We start from the raw sequence: 15,526 nt of genomic DNA, 5'->3' as shown, positions 1-15,526 counted from the left end.
TTACAATGACTGCAATGGCGTTACGAAGTTGTGGGGGCTGCTGTGTCGTTACGTCGACTGCAATGGCGTTACGTTGATATAGGAGCTACGATGTCAATATGTTGACTGCAATGGCGTTACAAAGATGTAGGAGCTACGACGTCGTTACGTTGACTGCAATGGGGTTATAAAGATGTAGGAGCAAGGATGTCGTTACGTTGACTGCAATGGCGTTAAGAAGATATGGGAACTGCGATGCAGTTACGTTGACCGCAAATGCGTTACGAAGATGTAGGGGTTGCGATGTCGTTACGTCGACTGCAATGGCGTTACGAAGTTATGGGAGCTACGATGTCGTTACGTTGACTGCAATGGTGTTATAAAGATGTAAGAGCAAGGATGTCGTTACGTTGACTGCAATGGCGTTAAGAAGATATGGGAACTGCGATGCAGTTACGTTGACCGCAAATGCGTTACGAAGATGTAGGGGTTGCGATGTCGTTACGTCGACTGCAATGGCGTTACGAAGTTATGGGAGCTACGATGTCGTTACGTTGACTGCAATGGTGTTATAAAGATGTAAGAGCAAGGATGTTGTTACGTTGACTGCAATGGCGTTATGAAGATATGGGGGCTACGGTGTCATTATGTTGACTGCAATGACGTTACGAAGATATGGGAATTGCGACGCAGTTACGTTGACCGCAAATGCGTTACGAAGATGTAGTGGTTGCGATGTCCTTTCGTTGACTGCAATGGCGCCACGAAGATGTGGGAGCTATGATGTCGTTACGTTGACCGCAAATGCGTTACGAAGATGTAGGGGTTGCGATGTCGTTTCGTTGACTGCAATGGCGTTACGTTGATATAGGAGCTACGATGTCATTATGTTGACTGCAATGACGTTACGAAGTTGTGGGAGAAGCGATGTCGTTACGTTAACTGCGATGGCGTTACGAAGTTGAAAGAGCTACGATGTCATTATGTTGACTGCAATGGCATTACGAAGATGTAGGCGCTGCGATGCAGTTACGTTGACCGCAAATGCATTACAAAGATGTAGGGGTTGCAATGTCGTTTCGTTGACTGCAATGGCGTTACGAAGATGTGGGAGCTACGATGTCATTATGTTGACTGCAATGGCGTTACGAAGATATGGGAACTGCGACGCAGTTACGTTGACCGCAAATGCGTTACGAAGATGTAGGGGTTGCGATGTCGTTACGTCGACTGCAATGGCGTTACGTTGATATAGGAGCTACGATGTCATTATGTTGACTGCACTTGCGTTACGGAGATGTAGGAGCTGCGATGTCGTTACGTCGACTGCAATGGCGTTACGTTGATATAGGAGCTACGATGTCATGTTGACTGCAATGGCGTTACAGAGATGTAGGAGCTGCGATGTCGTTACGTCGACTGCAATGGCGTTACGAAGATGTGGGAGCTATGATGTCGTTACGTTGACTGCAATGGCGTTACGAAGATGTAGGGGCTGCGATGTTGTTATGTTGACTGCAATGGCCTTATAGACAGATATGGTAGCTACGATGTCGTTATTTTGAGTCTAATGGCGTTACGAAGATATAGGAATTGCGACGCAGTTACGTTGACCGCAATAGCGTTACGAAGATGTAGGGGCTGCGATGTCGTTACGCTGACTGCAAAGGTGTTACGAAGATATGCGAACTACGATATCGTTACGTTGACTGCACTGGCGTTACATAGAGGTGGGCTCTGCGATATCGTTACGTTAAGAGTAATATACTCTGCAAAAAAAAAGCGCAAAAATGATTTTAGATGTAAATAATCAATAATCAACAGATGGTAATCGAATGTTCAACATTTGCGCACATTATTCTCTCATTGATCTACGTTCACAGACCATGGCACACATGGAACAGTAGATTTTCAAGGCGAGGGTCATCTGTTCTCAATATCTTGTATGGCCACCATTCGAGTCCAAAACTAATTGGCATTGTTGTCCCATGGAAGCAATCAGATCCCGAATTGTGGCCTGGGGAATGTTCACCAATTCTTCCCGCAGTGCTTCTGCCAGCTGTCGGAGGATATATTGTAGTTGCTGTGGTTTCGCAGTCGCTGATCCAGTGAATCCCAGTGTGGTTCCTGAAAAAGGATGTTGTCTTGTTGGAAAAGGACGTTCGCTTGTTGCATAATGGGAAGGGCGTTACTCATCCGTGTAACGTTGTGGCGTTAAATTCCCAATTGAATTTGCACCAAGTCTGTTCTACCAGTGTAGGAGATGGCTGCCCATCTCATCACACTACCACCGCCAAATCTGTCCACATCTTGTATACAGTTTCAGGCATAACGTTCACCACGAAGTCTGTAAACACGGCGTCTCCAAACCGCACAGCGAAGCATAAAACCTGACTTATCACTAAACCAAATGCGTCTCCATCGGTGTTGTTGCCATACTTTGTGACCTTGACACCATTAACGCTGCAACCGACGATGCAGGTCCGTCAAAATGACACCTCGAACAACAGGTCTTCTGGTGCGAATACCTTCAGCACGTCAACGATTCCTCGCTGTCTGGGCTGATATCCTACGCAATCCTGGTATTGTCGTTGTTGTAAAGGTGGCTGTGGTGGTTCTTTCACGTAAGTGACGTAGCCGTATCAATTTTTCCTGCGCTCTAGTAGTGATACATGGTCGACCGGATCTGTGAAGGTCACGTTTTGTCCCGTGTGTCTGATAACGGTTCCACAGTCTTGTAATGGTACTACATGGAATAACCTGGCTACGGCCAAAGATGATTCGCCTGTATGCAGTCGGCCGATGGCATTGTTGAGTTGGGCTTCCGTCAGTCGCGGCATGTTTTCGCCGTTCAATTGCTATAAGATTGTAATGGCATGCAAATGAAAACCCATCACCCCTAGTAATGTTGCACGTGCATGTCATGTTGGTGTGCTTCGACGCCAGGCTCTCACGTGGTTGTGTTTTTGCGATTTTTCCATCTTCTCACCACATTTCGGCAGTACCGCATTGTTTCCACTCAGATCAATCCCAATCCATGCGGAATTGACGAATTCATTTTTGGTATTAATTTTGTATAGATATTGGCAACACTCAGTCAGATAGGTACGATTTTACAACATTTGTTAAGAGTGTGTATATTAATGAGTGGGTATGGTCTTACACTACTTTTAGCCATATTCAAGCAATATCACGGCGGGGGACACCAGAAATGGGCTTCACACATTGCGCCTGTGTTGGGGATCAAACCAGGCGTGACGAGCCAACGATTTAATCACAAGGCTACCCCACCGCCGGTATATTCGTGAAAAATGAGCCAATTCAAGAAACTTGAAAAAGGCACCCTGCAGCAACTGCCGGCAGATGCGCTGCGTGATAATGTGTAACTCCGCCAACACGAGTGTGGCAATATTGGCGGGAATATGTTTGCTCCTCGTGTACGTCAACAGGTGCTTCAACAGGTCGATGTTGTGTTGTCTGCCGTTCCAGACGCTGCTGGGGGAGGGGTGGGGGACGTTGTTTGGGGAGGGGGCATTGCCGAGCGGAGAGGAGATAGCGGAAAGGCTGTGGAGATGGTAGCACTTGAGAGAGGTGATGCTGAGAGCTGAACGTGGGCGGGGCTCGGCGCTGGACATCTGGCTGCAGTGTTTGTCTTCTAGGATAATCATCCAAATCGTGACTCCAGGGAAGGAGAATGTCTCGAAATAGTGTTTCCAGCGTGGTTTGCATGCGTCCATTTCCGTAATTTTGCTTTCTCCTAAATTCTTGTTATGTTCTAGGTTGTAAGTGGGGTGTTGGGCGTCTGTCTAAACGCAACCGACCTCCCTCTCTCACACGTAGCCTTGCTCCAAGGCTGTACTGAAAGAAAAGTCAATGGATGTGTAGTAAATGTATCCTCCTAATAGGCAAGTCTAGATATGTTGACAGTACTCCAGTCTCTTCTTGGGACAACTTGTTCTTATTATTTACATTATCTAGAAATTATGATTTAAACTAATAATTACTGCCTTAGAGACTTGTGCAAGTCTACCTCACACGCTGCAGATACCGGGAAGTTCCCCCCCCAGCCACAGAGTGCGAGTTCGCGTTCACATATTGAACAAGCTTAGTTGGGTACTTGTGACTTAATCTATGTACCGCTTAGTCAAAGAACCATATTTTGAATACAAAACTATTCAAACTCCAGAATTCTCATGTAAAAAAATCCATCTGAAAAGTTGACAAATGGGATGGTTTGCTTCAGGCAATGTGATAGCTGGTTCTGGTATTTGTTGTTTATGAGTAAATGGGTTGGGTCGAGTGTTGGGCTCCACGCCACTTTGAACAGTACTTTTATTATGTCAGTGCGTGTCAGTTCACAGAGAGAGGAGAATTAATGTGACGCATATTCCTTGACGATTACCCACACGTTATGGTATGGGGTTGACGAACCAAGCATCCTGAACAAGGCAAGAACTTGGGATTCGAACTCGCGTCCAAAGGATTCAGTCAGCACAGTGACGTCCCACTGGGTTTCCTACAGCAATGTCAGTAGCAGTGATGATGTTGTTGTAGCAGCAGTAGTGGCAGCAGTAGAAGAAATCTCAATAGTAGCAGCAGTTGTTGTAGAAGTAGCAGTAAAATAGTAGTAGCAAGAGCAGTAGAAGTAGCAGAAGTAGTAGTAGTAGTTGTTGTTAAAGCAGCAGTAATAGTAGTAGTAATAGTAGTTGTTGCGATAGTAGTAGTAGTACTAGTAGTAGAAGTAGTAGTAGTAGTAGTAGTATCAGCATAAGTAGTAGTTGTGCCAGCTCTAGTAGTAGTAGTAGTAGTATCAGCATTAGTAGTAGTTGTGGCAACTCTAGTAGAAGCACTAGTAGTAGCAGCAGTAGTAGATGTTGTGGCAGGTCTAGTAGTAGTTGTGATAGTAGTAGGTAGCAGTAGTAGTAGTAGTGGAGTTGTAATATAAGAAGTAGTAGTAGAACTTGTTATAGCAGCAGTAATAGTAGTAGTAATAGTAGTTGTTGCAATAGTAGTGGAGAGGTATCAGCAGTAGTAGTAGTTGTGGCAGCTCTAGTAGTAGTAGTAGTAGTATCAGCATTAGTAGTAGTTGTGGCAGCTCTAGTAGCAGCAGTAGTAGCAGCAGCAGTAGTAGATGTTGTGGCAGGTCTAGTAGTAGTGGTGATAGTAGTAGTAGTAGTAGTAGTAGTAGTAGTAGTAGTAGTAGTAGTGGAGTTGTAATATTAGAAGTAGTAGTAGAACTTGTTATAGCAGCAGTAATAGTAGTAGTAATAGTAGTTGTTGCAATAGTAGTTGAAGTAGTAGTAGTAGTAGTTGTGGCAGCTCTAGTAGCAGTAGTATCAGCAGTAGTAATTGTTGTGGCAGCTCTAGTAGTAGTAGTAGTAGTAGTAGTAGTAGTGGAGTTGTAATATTAGAAGTAGTAGTAGAACTTGTTATAGCAGCAGTAATAGTAGTAGTAATAGTAGTTGTTGAATAATAGTAGTAGTAGTAGTAGTATCAGCAGTAGTAGTAGTTGTGGCAGCTCTAGTAGCAGTAGTATCAGCAGTAGTAATTGTTGCGGCAGCTCTAGTAGTAGTAGTAGTAGTAGTAGTAGTAGTAGTAGTAGTAGTAGAAGTAATTGTTGTTATAGTAGCAATGTAGTAGTAGTAGTAGTAGTAGTAGTAGTAGTAGTAGAAGAAGAAGAAGCAGAAGTAGTAGTAGTAGTAGTAATAGTAGAAGACGCAGGTGTAGTTGCAGAAGTATTCAACGTTGTAGTAGACGAGACGGCGGCGCGTTAATGCCTCTTGGATTATCTCCCTTCACTCGGCCCTTTCTGATGCCAGCGTTCCTCATTTCAACGTGTAATAAGTGGGGTGACGTTGAGGTTTTACTAAGATGTGTACGGGGCAAGAGGCGAAATGAAAACACTTTCTTTTACGAGCAATTTCCACTTGACTCTTGCCGTGATTTACCACGTGAGCGTTGTTGATGTGACAGAGGCCGGGCCAGTTTGCTTAATGATGGCGGCAATAATAGGGATGATGAGAAGGACAACACAAGATCGATGCCGGCGTCTAGACAGACGAGTATGGGTCAGTACCAAATGGTGGATACTGGAGATATTGCAGTGTTTACGAGGGGCATTACGACTCGTAGTAGCCCCGGACTCGGCGGTGCCGCCCAGCCACACAACCTGACCTTGTGTTTGCACGTTCTGCTCTTCTTGCTGATTGGCTAATCTGATTGCAGGAACCAATGCCTCCGATAGAAGCCCCTTCCCTTCCGGACATCTCAACGCTAGAATCTAGCAAATTATTCTTTGCAAATAGCCCAGATTTCTTGTAGTGTAGCGTCCTAATATTGATCTTTTTAAGATCAATACTCAAACGATCCATTTTTACGTTATCTTATGGAGCTGCGCCAATTAGTCTTCAAACTTCAATTACATTAACTGACGCGATCGCGGAGTAGCAGTACCATCAAACATATACACGTCAACATCTTTGATATCCCAACCTTGACCCATGGAAGATGAAATACTCACTTTGAAGACTTTTTAACCTTGGAGAAATTCATTACGCCATGATGGTCTATGATTCCAAACAATCCATTACAGATAGGAGACGTGACTATCAACTTGAGTCATTACTTCTAGATAATCTAGCCGAAGAGAAATGTCAAACGTAAGTGCATCCCTCATAATTCCTCGAGATGAAGTGCAGGAACCATCACCGGCGAACGCATCCCCCATCCTGGGCTCCCCTCCCCTCCCCTCCCCTCACCTAGTCCCGTTGCCCTCGTTCTGGTTCTTCGAGCGTCGCAGACTAGTCATCTAATCCCACCATAATCTAGGATTTATGAGGTACTGCGCACTATCATGTTCCGATGCTCTAGTGAACCAAATGTATCTTGTACAGGCTCATGGTCTTGGGTATGACGAAGATGTACTCTTCCTTACAATGAGCGAGTGAGTGGGGTTTAACGCCGCTTTGAACTGCATATCAATATTGTAAATATTGTAAAACCTGCGAGAACAGCCATGGTGACGGCTAACAAACAATTTTCAGGGCGACTCTGAGATTCGGACCCACGAATAAAGGATTCTGGCACGACTAAGGGCATTAACTCTACACAGCAAATTATGGCTCCTACAACTGGGCCACCCGACGGAATATTAACACATTCATAATTTAAGCTATATGTGAGCAAGTATATGTCAAAGTGGCATTTATATACGAGGTTGAGGTTTCTTTGACATTTGAAAAAACACAGTGTTCAACAGTGACTTTTGTTCTCTTCTTTATATTTATTTTTGTCACAAAGACAATGTCTGTGTGCGATGCCATGGCCTATAAATGATCGTCCGCCCGCTCACATTTCCCATCGACGCGTCACGTCTTTTTTGGACCGATGTGGCAACATGACACGGGCAAGTATTCAAAGCAAAGCATCACCGGTATCACGTAACTCCATGTCAAGTCAGCTTTACGTTGCGTCATGGGGAAAACACAAAGATCCCGCTTAAATGAGATGATTTCTCTCAAACAATAAAAGTACAATAGTATTTAGGCTTATAATGTTCTTGGTAACTGTGCACATACCTACACCGGGCAGTAATGGCTTGGGTTTGTTTGTTTTGTTTTTCTTTTTTTTCTTTTCTTTTCTTTTCTTTTCTTTTATTTGGGGGGTGGGGCGGGGTGTGTTGTTGTTCTACCCATATGATGACGGCCTGTTGAAAATCGTGCCAGAGTCCGAAAAACCAGTGATTGATATTATGAGCAACGATCCATACCGTCGAGGTACGATGACACCCAATCTAAAATGTACCACCTGACTCATTTACTGAGTGAGTGAGTTGGGTTTTACGTCGCTTTTAGCAATATTCAAACAATATCACGGCGGTGGACATCAGAAATGGGCTTCACTAATTGTACCAATGTGGGAAATTGAACCCGGGCTTCGGGTGACAAGCAAACGCTTTAACCACTTGGCTACCCAATTGCCCCTGCTTCAATCAGTCGCGCCTAGTCAGTTACGCATTGTGCAGTTAGAAAACCTCTATGCTACAGGTATCACATAGGTATAATTGACAAAGGTGATTTATAACACGTTAAGCATATCTCGGGATAACATAAGTTCCATGTGCCATTCCCATGCACTCCGTGCTTGGTCTAAATGGTGAGTAACATTTACTGGTGGGGACGCTGATAATTCTTTTGCTGATGAGTTCAGTTATGAAGACATGTTTACAGTGAGGTGAGGTGAAATGGGATTTAACGTCGCGTCCAAGATTATTGCACTTATAGAGCGACGTGCATGTACGTGTGTGTGTTTGTGTGGCTGCTTGAACTAGTCCGGACTGCTGCCGATTTATAGTGCTAGCTCACTGAGATACCATGCCGCAGTTTAACATGAATACCCCACTCAGACACAGTATACTGACTCCGAGCCAACCAGTCCTTGTTTTAGCCCCTTAATGCCGAGCGCCAGACAGGGTAACAAAAAGTATCATCTTTTAACGTCCTTTGGTATGACGCAGCCGAGAATCGAACCCCGGACCTTCCGCTCTCCGGGCGGACGCTCTACCACTAGACCACGGAGGCGGTCTGTTTACTGTGACAGGTTAGTTTGTATACAAAGGAGCAGAAAAGAGTTGAAATGGGTTTTGAATTTTGAATTAAACATTTTTCAGTTATGAATTTCATAATGCTACCTGTACCAGGTGATAAAGCGTCCAATGGTATCTCAGTTATTGGTGTAAAGCATAATTATGATTTCAAAATGTAATTTGAATACAAAGGGCGTCTTAATCACGAATGACTAATGTCCTCTGTCAAGGGTTATCAAACATAATATATTCTGAATAACGATTAGCTAATGACCTCAGTTTCTAAGCAAGCCGAAAAGGAATCGGAGTTTGACAGATCGAAAAGGAGCCGCTCCGTCCCAACACATATGAATTCCACCATGTGAGGGCGAGGGCTTGTGGTTTTATTGCCCTTGTGAATGTTATATTACAATACAATATTTGTAAGTGATTCTGTGACATTTGATTGGTTAATCAAGCATTTTGTTTTAAGTTCCAATGTCCGAAAACGTTTACGCCACACCCACTTACGGAATACTGTCTCCTGATTGGTTGATAATCGAATGCTTTGGGTTTGTATTGCAAAATTGCGCTGGTCGATGCCACTAATTTCGAAACTGTTGTGTACCGTTTATGTATATGATAAATATGTAAATAAGCAGTCTTTGAAGTTATTATTGTTGACATGTGTATTTATAAGAATTGAATTCACCATGTTCTTGTGTTCATGGGGGCGGTCGGGTAGCCTAGTGGTTAAAGCGTTCGCTCGTCACGCCGAACACCCGGGTTCGATTCCCGACGTGGGTACACTGTGTGAAGCCCATTTCTGATGTGCCCCGCCTTGATTTCGCTGGAATATTGCTAAAAGCGACGTAAAACCATACTCACTCACTCACTCACTCTTGTATTCATGGAGTTTCCGGTGGAATGAGGAAATAGTCCGTCAGTGTTTACGTCATTTCAAAAATACAGTCTCGTGAAAATTGTCCTGGCAGTGTCGGGTCAGTGTCCACTCCTATTATACTTTCAGCTCCCTGTGAAGTATACACTGTCTGACTGAATGTCTTCGTAACATTACAAGCGATGCCGTATAACGTCTTCACAGGCAAAGGTGCCTCCGTCTTATCTTGGAAATTAACTTTGTTTTGTCAAGATTGTTTTTTCGAATTGAGTTCGTGAAGTACAAGCTCGACATGCAGATGTAGGAGACAGGCGATACAAGCATGATACGACCTTCTGAGTCGCGTGCCACCAGCGAGGAGGTTCACGAGGCATCGTGTGTGATTGTGTTATCAAGAACCGCCAACAGTGATAGTGCTGCCTTCTAAAGAAACCATTCATCCCCTATACATCTACCTACGCAATGCCCTCCACGTCAGTGGCGTCACATTATCAAATGTGAATGTTAAGAAACAGCGTAAACGAAACTGATAGTAAAACGGGAGACTTTCAACGAAGTCATGATCAGGACTTGCGTTCCATTTACAGTCTGCATCTTGTCGGTGCAAATAAGATGTTTTTTTTATCGAAAAAGCGACATGAAAGTTTAGGTAGACTATCTGGTAAATAGGTCAACATTAGATACATATATCAGACATTCCAATAGATAGCGGCCAAGTGAAATGATTTCGGCAATGTGAATCGAATAAAAACAAGTTTTTTCTGTTCAGGGATAGACTGACATATTGACCTCGAAATAGAGTGTAAAATACGGTTTTAATAAAATTATCAAAACCGGAACTCTTAATTTCAGGTGATATATATATATATATATATATATATATATATATATATATATATATATATATTCTAGTGTCTGTAAGAGAGATTCCATTTGAAGTTTTTAATCCAAAAAGCTAAACAAAAGAACTACTTGACTTCATTCAATTGTTTTAATTATTTTAGCCTTATAACATTTACAGAGGACTATAGAAGAGAACCTGGTACACACTAGTGTGAGATTCGACCCCTGCTGTGGGGTAGAATCACCCAGACTAGGGTGGACTTTGTGGTGCCTGATGGTCTGTCGACGAAATATCATCATTTACTGAAGCCGCGGTGACCTTAGGCGCCGCAATTCGATTCGGTTCAATGTTTCTAGGTTTGTGAGCATCACGCCCGTGCTCGTGGGTTAACGTTTGAGACCTGCATGAATGCGGGCTTCCTCCCACATTCAGTTGACACGCCTGTTCAAAGAGGCGTTGAAACCAACTCACTCACCCTACGGAGACACGTGAAGGTATGGCAAACTATTACACCGAGTTGGATACTTTGAGTAAAGGCTGTCTACATATGATCGTGATGGCATTTGTCACTTGTAACAAGTAATGAGACAAAATGAGAATCTGTAGATCTTTTCGGGAAATGAGAAGGAGGAATTACCTTTTCCTGGGACGGAAGGCAGATAGTGCAGGCACTTTCGGACACTGCTAGCCAACTATTAACTAAAATAGGACAGCGGAACAGTGCAATAGTCGAGTGCCGTCCATTGTGTTGGATGTAGATCGCAAATTAGCAAAGCCATTACTCCAAGAAACTTGTCCCCACTTAACAGTGACGCTCAAACAATCCAATACAAGATAGATTCTGCCAATAGCAAAACCTGTACTCATTTTATTAACAACGTGAAAGATTTCGAAGTCGATGTGTGCTTAGTTATTTTGAACAAAATTCCAGAAAGAAATAAGTAAATATTTCCAGAAAATAACTTGAAGTAATATTATGATGATTTCATTCAGATATCCTTAATGACGTTTTTTAAGATGTCTACATGGTTCCGACAAACATCAGAACTTCCAGAACTCCTGGCACTAAAAAAACCACACATATTTGTTTGTTGCTTAACGCCGCACTCAGCAACATTCCAGCTATGTGACGGCGATCTGTAAATACTCCAGTCTGGACCAGACAATCCAGTGATTGCCATCATGCACATCGATCTACGCAATTGGGATACGATGACATGCATCAACCAAGTCAGCGAGCGATACCACCTGATCCCGTTAGTCGCCTCTTACAACAAGTTTTGTCGCCTTTTACGGCAAGCATGGGTACTTTCCTTGGGACTAGTTCTAACCCGGAATTCCAACCGGCTTCATGACCTGACCGCCTGATCCCGTTAGTCGTCTTTTACGACAAGCATAGTCGCCTTTTGTGGCAAGCATGGGTACTTTCCTTGGGACTAGTTCTAACCCGGAATTCCAACCGGCTTCATGACCTGACCGCCTGATCCCGTTAGTCGCCTCTTACAAGCATAGGCTGCTAAAGACCACTTCTAGACTGGATTTTCAAGTGACACCAATACTTCACCTAAATAAAACAGGTGTGTACATCAGGCAACCTCCATGCTTCTAGCCGCTACAATATGCTAATTATCAATCATGTTTGTATTTTATGTTTGCCACAGAGACTAAATGTTAGAGTATATCTTATCCCTCTGCCCCATATTTCTTCCTCTGCCACAGGTCATGGCCTCTGATAAATTCAAGATAGCCCTGCTGTAGTAAGAATTCCGTCAGTACATATGTTTACATCATACGACATAATTTACAAATATATACATCATCTTAAATCTTGTGTTTACATTTGGAGATTTTACGAGTTCTTTAGGTGTAAGAAAGAGACTGGTTCCAGTCCTTTAATAACGGTAAGGTCTTATGTCCGCGTGACTCGTAAACAAACACGTCGCAGCTTTGTGTTGCAAAGGAAAGCTGTTTTGAAACAAATGCGATCAAAACATATTTACAGAAAGATACAATTTATCTAAAAAACAAGAATTCATTTATGAGGTGAGGTGAAATAGGGTTTATTTGATTATTGCACTTACTTAGCGTGTGTGTGTGTGTGTGTGTGTGTGTGTGTATGTGTGTGGCTGCGTGTATTAGTCCGGACTGATGCCGATTTATAGCGCAAGCCCACTGAGATACTATGCCTCAGTTTAACATGAATACCCCAATAAGACACTGTTTACTGACTTCGAGCCGACTAGTCCTTGTTTTAGCCCTTTTAATGCCAAACGCCAGACAAGTATTTGGCATTTGACAACGTCTTTTGGCATCACGCGGCCGGGGATAGAACCCCAGCCTTCCGACCTCCAGGCGGACGCTCTACCACTAGACCACGGAGGCGGTCCAGAGTTCTATGAAAATTGAGGCATTTCATCGACATAAAAAAATAGATTACTGGTTAAATATATCTAATGTGTACTTATGAAATACTATGAAAGAATACCCTTTATAGATTTTGCGTTAAATATGATGAATTAGTCTGGTAACACATTGATATTCCGATTCACGATTATGTAAAGCACTACTGGTATGGTTTTAATGCCATTAATTACTATTTATTATAGTTAATGAACCGGTTAATTCTTAACGAAGCTCACGTAAATGGCGTGTTCAGTAGGTGCCCTCCTAGTCTGCAGGGACCCGGTGGCCAAGTCGTCCGAGGGGCCGCAACGTAATTCGTTTTGCAGAGTTGCGTACCTTGGGCGCGCCAGAAGCCTATGATCTGGGCTTCGAGGGTTTGTTCGCCCCGATTATCTTTCAGCACCATACACATGCTCGTTGGTTTCACCAAAGTTGTAAACGTCTTAGACCTGCATCACTTTCCTCAACATTAAGCTGACACGCCGTGATATAACTAGAATATTGTTCAAAGCTGAGTTAAACCCAACTCACTCACTCACACCTAATCTGCAATGGTGAAACAATCCCGTAAAGGGTTGCTGCTTGGGAATATTGTAGGGAAAGTAAATAATGACTTGAAAACACCGTTGTCATCAGCGGGACATTCCTTGCGGACCTAACGGAAACTTCTAAGAGTTCATGGAACATTAGACAACATCTATGTGACTGAGCTGACAGTACTATCGGACGACCAGACGCAATGAACTGGAGACGGTAGCAGTGCTATGTTGTCTAGTACTCACTGTTGAGCAACCCTCATGACGAGCGTCTAATCTCGGACGTCTGCTCCAACGTAACTGTCGTCTGTCACGCAGACGACACTATTGCAGACGGCTCTCCGTGGGGTCGCACGATTAACTTGAAACACCTACCGCGACAGACTAATATATACACTGTGTCTGTGAGAAAACCATGAGAAGGTGTTGTAAACTGTCCGTGTAAACACTTCGCTTCGTTATATCAAGTTTACAACTGGAGGTACACAGTATAGCGCTGAATACGCGTGTTCTGCTGGTGTGTAAATGTTTCTGTTCGCATGGAGGGTTGTGTATACCCAATAAACTCGTGCCGTGCGCCCTTGATTTTGGATCATAACACGACAAATAGGTCGGAATACCATACTTGATCTGACACGCACTTTCAGACAGACCCCAGTGCACTCAGTCTGGCACGTGCACTTCGGTCTGCATCAGACACGCACTTGGAGTTCATCTTCATCGTGAGCACGCGTTGCCTGTTCCGAGCGAGTCGTAAGGGTAAGATAGGGATTATAACGTGACTGCAGACAATCACGTTTCGGTCGACCATGACATTAAACGCGTTCGTCATTTATTCATAATGCTCAGGTGCACGTGTATTTGGCACATAGAATAGCGCAGCGCTGTGCAGAAATAGATTGGCTGTACAGCATTTACCATTTTAAGTTTTATAACATAGTTGGGCTTTTCGGACAGGACCCCGTTTTTATGTTTTTAAGTATGTTGAACGCTTTAAGCATTTTGACGACACATCCGGGATGAAGAAGTCAAATATATTGCTTTAGCAAGTCATCATTGTTTAGATACAAATATACAATACATCGCTGATGTTGGTTGAATAAACTCCTTCACATAGGGAAAAATGGTGTTTGCAAATTGCAAGTAAATATCTTTAAAAGTTTGTGAAAGTTGTTTTAAGTTAAATTGTTGTCAAGTAATTTAGTGTGCATGAAGTAGGTATGAGGAGGCCCCGGAACGCTGAGGACTATGGAAAGTAAGTGGAGAGCTTACCTGATGGATGAAGACAGGTACCTGTTGGTCTCCTTGCTGGTGCAGCTGTGAGCGATGCGGCGGGATGGGCAAGTGGTCTGTCCCAACAAGGATCAATATTGTGCCTCCGGCAAAATGACCCACTTCTCTAGCTGGAGACTACGGCGTCCGGGGGATGGCGATTGGCTCGTTTGTGGACCATTCGCAGAATAAATTCCTTTGCCGGACAAAACATCGAAGTATCAAGGGTTCCAATCCCAGGCTCCAAGAGAGAGCACAGCACCAATGATTGCTAAGGACCCGCGCCGAGCTTAGAGCGTACCCCGTTGCTGGTTAAACTAGCACGGTACGGTGCTCCTGGTGAGCCTTCCCTTTAATTCCTCGTTGTAACCCGACGCCAAAAGTTTAGATTCCAGATTAATTAGCCATATCGATAAAGTTACGTATCGCGAAGCCCGCCTTACAACTAAAAGGAAACTGGAGATGTTGGCAGTACGGGAGAAGGGTAGGGGGGATGGGGGGAGGGGGTGGGGGGTCGCGTTACGGGAGGGACATTGGGGCTGGGAGAAATGGGCCGTGACTTTTGTACTTGGAATCACGTCTATATTACGCGGCATAAACACCTGAAGAGTCGTATATGGTGTCGTGAAACAATGAATTCTTGTAAAACATATGGTCAGAACAATGGCAAAAATGCGGACAGGAAGTAACTGTGGGGTTCTGATGAGTATTTCGGGGAGTGCTGGAGTGGCAGAACTTGTCACCCTGTAAGTCTACAGAAGACGGGTGGGGTTTGATAGCTAACAACACGAGAACACGTAGCTTAACACGTATCCACACAACTAACAACACGAGATTACGTAGCTATACTCGTACACACACAGCTAACAACACGAAAACAAGTAGCTATACACGTAACCACAGAGCTAACAACACGAGAATACGTATGTATACTCGTAACCACGCAGCTAACAACACGATAACACGCAGCTATACACGTAACCACGCAGCTAACAAGACGAAAACAAGTAGCTTTACTAGTAACCACA

General features: G+C 43.7%; 1 protein-coding gene across 1 annotated transcript in view; it reads right to left on the bottom strand.

Annotated features, from left to right (window-relative positions):
* The window catches only part of LOC139451660 (matrix metallopeptidase-21-like), a 105,849-nt gene extending 91,260 nt beyond the window's left edge, over positions 1–14,589 (bottom strand). Inside the window, exon 1 of the mRNA XM_071232976.1 lies at positions 14,499–14,589. The gene's annotated coding sequence lies outside the window, so the exon portion shown is untranslated. The remainder of the gene's footprint in view (positions 1–14,498) is intronic.
* Positions 14,590–15,526: the final 937 nt, after the last annotated feature.

Source organism: Haliotis cracherodii, unplaced genomic scaffold (genome assembly GCF_022045235.1).
Source record: "Haliotis cracherodii isolate W230 unplaced genomic scaffold, xgHalCrac1.p SCAF_9, whole genome shotgun sequence".
Classification (NCBI taxonomy): domain Eukaryota; kingdom Metazoa; phylum Mollusca; class Gastropoda; order Lepetellida; family Haliotidae; genus Haliotis; species Haliotis cracherodii.
This window is presented reverse-complemented; position numbering and strand designations above follow the sequence as displayed.